The sequence below is a fragment of the Callorhinus ursinus genome, unplaced genomic scaffold (genome assembly GCF_003265705.2).
Source record: "Callorhinus ursinus isolate GAN/ISIS: 27379988/994484 unplaced genomic scaffold, GSC_fseal_2.0 scaffold15, whole genome shotgun sequence".
In the NCBI taxonomy this organism is placed as follows: domain Eukaryota; kingdom Metazoa; phylum Chordata; class Mammalia; order Carnivora; family Otariidae; genus Callorhinus; species Callorhinus ursinus.
Genome location: NW_027397077.1, coordinates 45,241,498 through 45,248,362, shown reverse-complemented (window position 1 = coordinate 45,248,362; position 6,865 = coordinate 45,241,498). Strand labels below are relative to the sequence as shown.

The 6,865-nt window shown below is 46.2% G+C and overlaps 1 protein-coding gene across 2 annotated transcripts in view; it reads left to right on the top strand.

Moving 5' to 3' along the window:
- The first annotated feature begins 1,712 nt into the window (after positions 1–1,712).
- Positions 1,713–6,865, top strand: part of RAB7A (RAB7A, member RAS oncogene family) — a 75,001-nt gene continuing 69,848 nt past the window's right edge. For both annotated transcript variants that reach the window (XM_025885737.2, XM_073901731.1), the window contains exon 1: positions 1,713–1,936. The gene's annotated coding sequence lies outside the window, so the exon portion shown is untranslated. The remainder of the gene's footprint in view (positions 1,937–6,865) is intronic.

The window sequence follows — 6,865 nt, the reverse complement described above, 5'->3', positions numbered from 1 at the left end:
TTGATCTTAATGTGTTTAGATGGGGCGGGTCTTTGATAGGGTGTCCCACCCTCTTAAGAGCTTTACAGTGTGCCACTTTATTGCCTCACCTTTGACAGTAAGCTCAGGGAGTCTTGAGCTGTTGTCACCAGCTGGACTCCAAAGCCTGACCTTTATCCCTACCTGCTTGTTGTACTCATTGACCTTCGTCCCACAATTTTCCTTAGGCTCTTCTTTCTAGCTTATCTTTTAACTCAGGCAAAAGACCTGAGGGGCATAACATTCCCTGATGGAAACCAAAATACCCCTCAATCGGGGCACCTGGGTGGCTCAGTTAGTTAAGCGTCTGCGTTCGGCCCAGGTCATGATCTCCGGGTCCTGGGATAGAGCTGCATCAGGCTGTCTGCTCAGCTGGGAGCCCTGCTTATCCCTCTCCCTCTGCCTGCCACTCTGCCAACTTGTGTGCACTCTCTCTCTGTCAAATAAATACAATCTCTAAAAAACAAACAAACAAACAATACTCCTCAAGCAATAACAACTGCCCAGACCACCCAGACCAGTTTGAACTTAACCCCCTACTCACACCTATGCAGATGGACCATGGAGTGGCCCACAGAGTGACCAAGACTTACCTCTACCTCATTGTAACTGTAAAATCTCCACCCAAGGAAGAGCACAAGCCTCATATACATAACATAGAGTGTATGTATAGGCATGTTTCCTTAAGGCACATGCACCTCCCTTTGCTCACCTCTACATAAGATGACAAGGCTCCCTTATCTAAATATTCATCCTAACCCTAAATAAAAGGAATCCATTTGCCTTTGCTCCGTAAGCCACGGATTTGGAAGTTATTCCCAGCGATCTCCTTATTTGCTGGCAAATAAAGTTTACTTTGTGAGACAACTCCACCTGGTGCACCTGTGACTCACTAAGGAGCAACCTCATGTTAGTTGGGTTACACTGGTTTTCCATTTTCTTGGACCAGAAGAAATGTCCTGGTAATGTCTATCACTCCGTTACACAATTGGTACATCTATTTTCAGTCGACTAAATCATGCACATTGACGTCCAACCTCCCTTGGTTCACATCTCACTCTACTACTTACTGTGTGAGCTAGGTCAAACTCACCTGTAGCAGGTCTCTGTTCCCTGTTCCCAAAATGGTGAAAATAATCTTTCCTTAAGTGATTAAAGTAAGGACAAATGGAGATGATCCAAAGGTGTAGTACAAGGGCATGGTACGCGCTCAATAAATATGGGTACCCTTCCTCAACACAATGTAAGTCTGTCAAATAACCACTCTTTTAGCTCCCACTACTCAGAGACCTCTCCCTGAGAAAGCCTGTTTCTAGAGCATGCATGCTTTGTTGATCCTGAAGAGCTCAGAGCACACAGTAGGGCTACTTAGTTGACTGATCAGTGCCTTCTGCAGAGGGACACTACTGGAAGAGCCAGTTTACTCTCGTCCTCTCTTCCCTGTCATTCCTCATTCCGGGGGGAACGCGGGAGCGGGGGAAGTGGGGGTGATGGCTGAGACAGCGGTTTGCGGATTCAACATGGCGCCGTCCTTCTCATTGTACGAGCCTCAAAGATGGCAACGACCAATTGGGGGCAGACATGTTTGTACCACGTGATCTAGGCTCAGCCCAGAAGCGGCCGGAACGTGTCGCAAGATTGAGGCGGGGCTCCTCCCCCGCACTCTTGGCGTCGAGAGTCTCGTGACAGGTACTTCCGCTCGGGGCGGCGGCGGTGGCGGAAGTGGGAGCGGAGCCGGAGTCTTGGCCATAAAGCCCGAGGCGGCGGCAGCGGCGGCGTTGAAGGCTTGGGGAGTGCCGAGGAGTCAGCTGGAGCCGTAACTTGAACTTCTCCTCAGCCCCTGTCCTCCCTTGTACTTCCTTCTCGGTGGGAGCCCTAGCGACGCGTCCGGCCCGGAGCCTCCAGCGGAGCGGCCGCGGTAAGCAGCGGGCCCAGCCTGGCCGGTGGCCTGGCCCCATCCCCCTCCTCAGCTCCTCGTTCGCCTGGGCCTCGCGTCGTCCGTACCTTGGGCAGGCTCTGGGCCCAGCGCAAGCCTCGCGGGAAAACCCAGCGTCGCTCAGGGCCCAAGAGCAGGCCCGGACCGCACCCGGCCGGGAGATTGGGGGGAGGTCAGAGGTCGCCGGGTGTGAGCTCTGGCCGGGTTGCCGACCTCGGGCGGGCGATCCCAGACGCCGTGCTTCCTGGTAGCATCGAGACCCGGAGTGTCTCCTGATTTGGGTGGTCTCTGGACACTGGGGGCCTGCGCCGCGACGGGACGCGCTATTGGGCTGAGTGCCTTGGAGCAGCGAGCCGGAGTGTGTCGGAGCCGACCGCGCCCGCTGCCTTGTCTGAGGACGCTGTCCCGGGCGCCGCCGACCGCGCGGGCCTTGCTAACAGGCTCCCACGGCTGAGCCACGTTCCCATCTGTGTCTTCAGTTGAACAGCCTGACCCTGTTAAGTGAGAGAGGTTTCCTGACGGCAACTGAGTCAAGGCAGTGAGTCAGGTCACGTGCATTGGGCTCGCCCCAAGCACTTGTATACACTTGAGACGCTTCTGGCTCTGGGAGACGGGGAGCTTTTTGTCCTAAGTATGTTGTGGTAAATCCCGAAGGAAGTTTTCAAACTTGTTGGGGGAAAGTTGGTGGTTGGCTGTAGAGCTGTGTTTGGACTCCACCGCGTCGGGGACCTCTTACGACCTTAAATCAAAGCTTGATGCCTAGTGGTTCGTAAAAGTGGAAAATTGAGAATAATAATAGCAAACATTTGAGCGCTGGTTGTGTTCTGGGCAGCGCGGCAAAAACTTTTGCACAGATTTTTATGTTTAATGCTCAGAACAGCCCTCATGTACCATTATTGTCAAAGAACGGAGAGGTTAAGTTGTTGGTCCAGGGTCACACAGCTAGTAAGTTAAGGAGCGAAGATTCAAGCCCAGGCAATCAGACTCCAGAGTACTGTACTCAGTCTCTGGGTTTTACTGCTTTCCGATGCTCCTGAAGTTTGTGATCTATCTTTTGCCACCTGCTATCTCCCTCTCTCTGCCTCCTTTGTTTCTAGTGATGCCATTTGAAAGCCTCTTCTGGTTCTACCTTACAGCTACCTTAGTTCTACCCTAAAATCGTAAGATACTCCATTTGCGGTTGTGACTTTTAACACAGGTTTTTGTAGTGTAGTGCCAGTATTAGAAGCTCTACAGTTTTAGCAAAGTGCTTAAATGGGGTCTGAAAAATTTTGTTATGTAAATGTTTTGTCAAACGAATTAATTCTGGCAATCCTGCCATGTGAACCTTAAAACCTTAGTACATGGGTATCTAGCCAGTTGGTTCTTTCCTGTTGAAAATACTCTGTCTTCTCTTTGGATTCCAAAAGAACAGGCTCTTGTCTCTTCCTTGTGACTTAAGCAGCTGATTAGCCGCATGACTTCTCATCCATGGATTAATAGAGTCTATTAGTGTGTTTCTCTTCAGACTTTGGAGAGTTTGCTCAGATTTGAGTCTTAAGAACTGGAAGGTGAATTGTGAGTACTTCTGAAGATACTGTCCAAGCCAAAGCTTAGTCCTCCCAACCCTGTTGTATTCTATTTTTTTTAACTCTGCTACCTAAAAATATGATGTATTTAAGTGAGTAATAAGTATGGTAGTCTTAAATTAAATAATGTTTAAATTTAGAGAGTAATGATGAGCACCTTTTCATTCATTGAGATGTTTTGAGTATTAGGCATTACTGGTTATTGACTCAGGGAGATCGGTGTGGTTATTGCCCTACCTAAAGGAATTTAAAAATGATGTGTGATCATGGCCAGGAATTCTGTTGTGGAAATGGCTTGGTGGTAGAACCTGAGGCTTTTGGAAAGAGGAGTTGTTTGTCATCTCTGCAAGTGAATCCATAGTAGGCAGTCTGGTATTCTGGCCAACTTGAAGCCTTTGTTAATCATAACAGCATTTGTATGGTTTGCTCTTGAGAGTATAGAAGATAATGTTACAGTTTCAAATTGATCATGTCTTTGGAAGAGAAGCCTTCAACACTAAACTTGTTTTTCCTTTTGCTCTAGTGGCATTTTGTTGTTCACTTGAGGGAGTTCATGTCATTGCTATTTGATACTGCAAATGTTTGCTGTTGCACTGCTCTTTGAGCAAAGGCACATTTGGCATGCTGGATTTTTTTTTTCTTTAGCTGATGAAGAAAGTTTAATATAGTGCCCACCAGTTACAGTTTACTAAATAAAGCCCTATGCCACCCCATCTCCTGCAACCGCCCTGGCTCCCCTTCTTTAAAAGGAAATGTGAGGGGCGCCTGGGTGGCTCAGTTGGTTAAGCGACTGCCTTCGGGTCAGGTCATGATCCTGCAGTCCCCGGATCGAGTCCCACATCGGGCTCCCTGCTCAGCAGGGAGTCTGCTTCTCTGACCCTCTTCCCTCTCGTGCTCTCTATCTCATTCTCTCTCTCTCAAATAAATAAAATCTTTAAAAAAAAAAAAAGGAAATGTGAGTTTTGTGTTTGTGGTAGAACTGCATGAGTAAACAAACAGAAGGGTGGAATGTAGGAGAAAGCACTCTAAAAATAGTTTTGTTAGTATATATCTCCAGGTAATTGTTAGTGATCACTTGGGCATTTGATTGTTTTATTATGTTTTGTTTGTGCCTACCAGGCCTAAGCCCCCAAATCCCATAAAAAGAGCATTGCTTTATAATAATGTATGGCTTTGAATCTGATTCCTGACCCTACCGCCAAGTGAAGCAAAAAGGTTTTGGTTGTTTGATTAGCTTCTAATAAATCTCCAAAGAGAATTGCGCTAATATCATTTCTACCCTTATATTGGTATTAGCCTTTCTGTGCAAAGGTGTAGCAAACCCAGACCACACTCTTGTGATAGTCTTCTATGCACTGCTCCTTTCTGAGATTTGACATAAATATGTACTATTATTCCTATGGTAAAATTGTTTAACTCTGCATCTGTGCAATTCAACAAATAAGGCCAAGGATTTGACTAGATACTAGACTAGGAGTTACCACAGGCAAGGTTTCCTGGGGAAGTAAGGAGGAGGAGTCCTCCTGAGTAAGGCTAAACGGTGGTTTCCCTTGGTACTGCTGTCATCCTCCGAAGGAGACTGAAGCCCTAGAAATGAGCACCACCCTCCCCAAACGCCTGCGGCTGCTGGCTTTCTGCTGACTCTTATCTCCCATGTAAGGTTGCCATTGTATTCTCTGTCATCCATTCCTGTGTCACCAAACATTTATCTGTTAATGCCATCTAATAGATCTCTGTGCTTCTATGTCTGCAGTTTGCTGCAGACACATTTTACAACGTGTTGATCTCTTCAGTTATTTGTTCTAATGTGTTGATTTCTTCAGTTATTCTCACATCTTCCTTCTATTTCTGCCTTTTCCTAAACACAGAAAAATAGTTTGCATTAATGTTTTAAAACTTCTTAATGGTGATCGTGGTCAGTGTGATTTGTGAATCAAAGGTAAAAGTGATGTGTGGTGGATGAAATCAGAACAGGCTTTTTAGCAGTGCCTCTGACTAGTTTCAATTTTAGTACTCAGGCTGTGATTTCAAAAACAAATTTAAGAATAGCTACTTGCAAAATGTCTCTGTGGGGGAGGAAGAAAGCTTGGGAGTTAGTTCCAGTGGTGACATACAGTGTTGGCCTTGCTCATTTGCCTGAGGATGCAGTACTTAATGCAGGGGACCTCAAGCCTCTCCTGGGCAGTCTGTTTTGGTGACGTCATCACTGCCGTGGAGATAAGTTTTTGTTGTCCATTTCCTGGTCGACTTGGACTGCTTGCGTTGGGGCAGAGCAAATCTGAGGAAGCAATTAAGGGAGGCCTGGGGACCTGGTCAGTGTTAGGAATTCTGTAACTTCACTTGGCTCTCAAATGAACTTGCTTGTGTGACTGCTGTCAGACACGGTGAAGGAGCTTCTCTGTTCTCTCTGACCCTTCAAGATGGCTTGTGCTAGTTGCTTACTGGCTTTCCTGGAGTTACCTAGCTCAGTTCAGTAATCCTTTAAAAATTACATTGTGATCTAAATAGTTACATCGTTGGTTTCTAATTTTTGCATGCAGTTTTAACTAAAAGTTTATTTCCATTTGATGGACTTTTAATTTGGGTAATTGAGAATGCGTGATAAAGCCAATACGAATTAACTTTTTTATTTTTATTTTATTTATTTTATTTATCTATTTGACACAGAGAGAGCAAGAGAGGGGGCACAAGAAGGGGGAGAGGGAGAAGCAGGCTTCCCCCCGAGCAGGGAGCCCGATGTGGGGCTCGATCCCAGGACCCTGGGATCATGACCTGAGCCGAAGGCAGACGCTTAACAACTGAGGCACCCAGGCGCCCCCGAATTAACCTTTTTAAAAACCCAGTTGTAATAGCACAGACTTTATAAAAAGTAGTGCCCCTTACCTATAGTATTTAGTCAGTCTACCAACAGTGCTCTATGTACTTACAGATCTGAGGACCCCGGAAATAACTCTAGGTCATCCGGACTGCCCACAGGTTCACAGCCACTCTTAAATCCTGTGACCTCTGCCATTCAGTTGACGGTTGCTAAAGAGTATTAACATTTTGTAGAAACCTTCTTACATGATATTTGTCTTTAAATACTTTTTAGTGTTTGTATAGTGCTTACCATTTACATAGGATTTCATTTGGTCTTCCCAACATCTCTGTATGCTGAGAGGGTAGCCTTTTCTGTTTTTCTGCATGAGATAGTTCTGGGTCCTCAGGTGGTCCAGCTGCCAGAATATTAATCTATGTCTGCTGAAACACATAGGTGTTTTGTTTTGTTTCTTTTTTAAGATTTTATTTATTTATTTAAAAGAGAGACATAGCGAGAGAGGGAACACAAGCAGGGGGAGTGGGA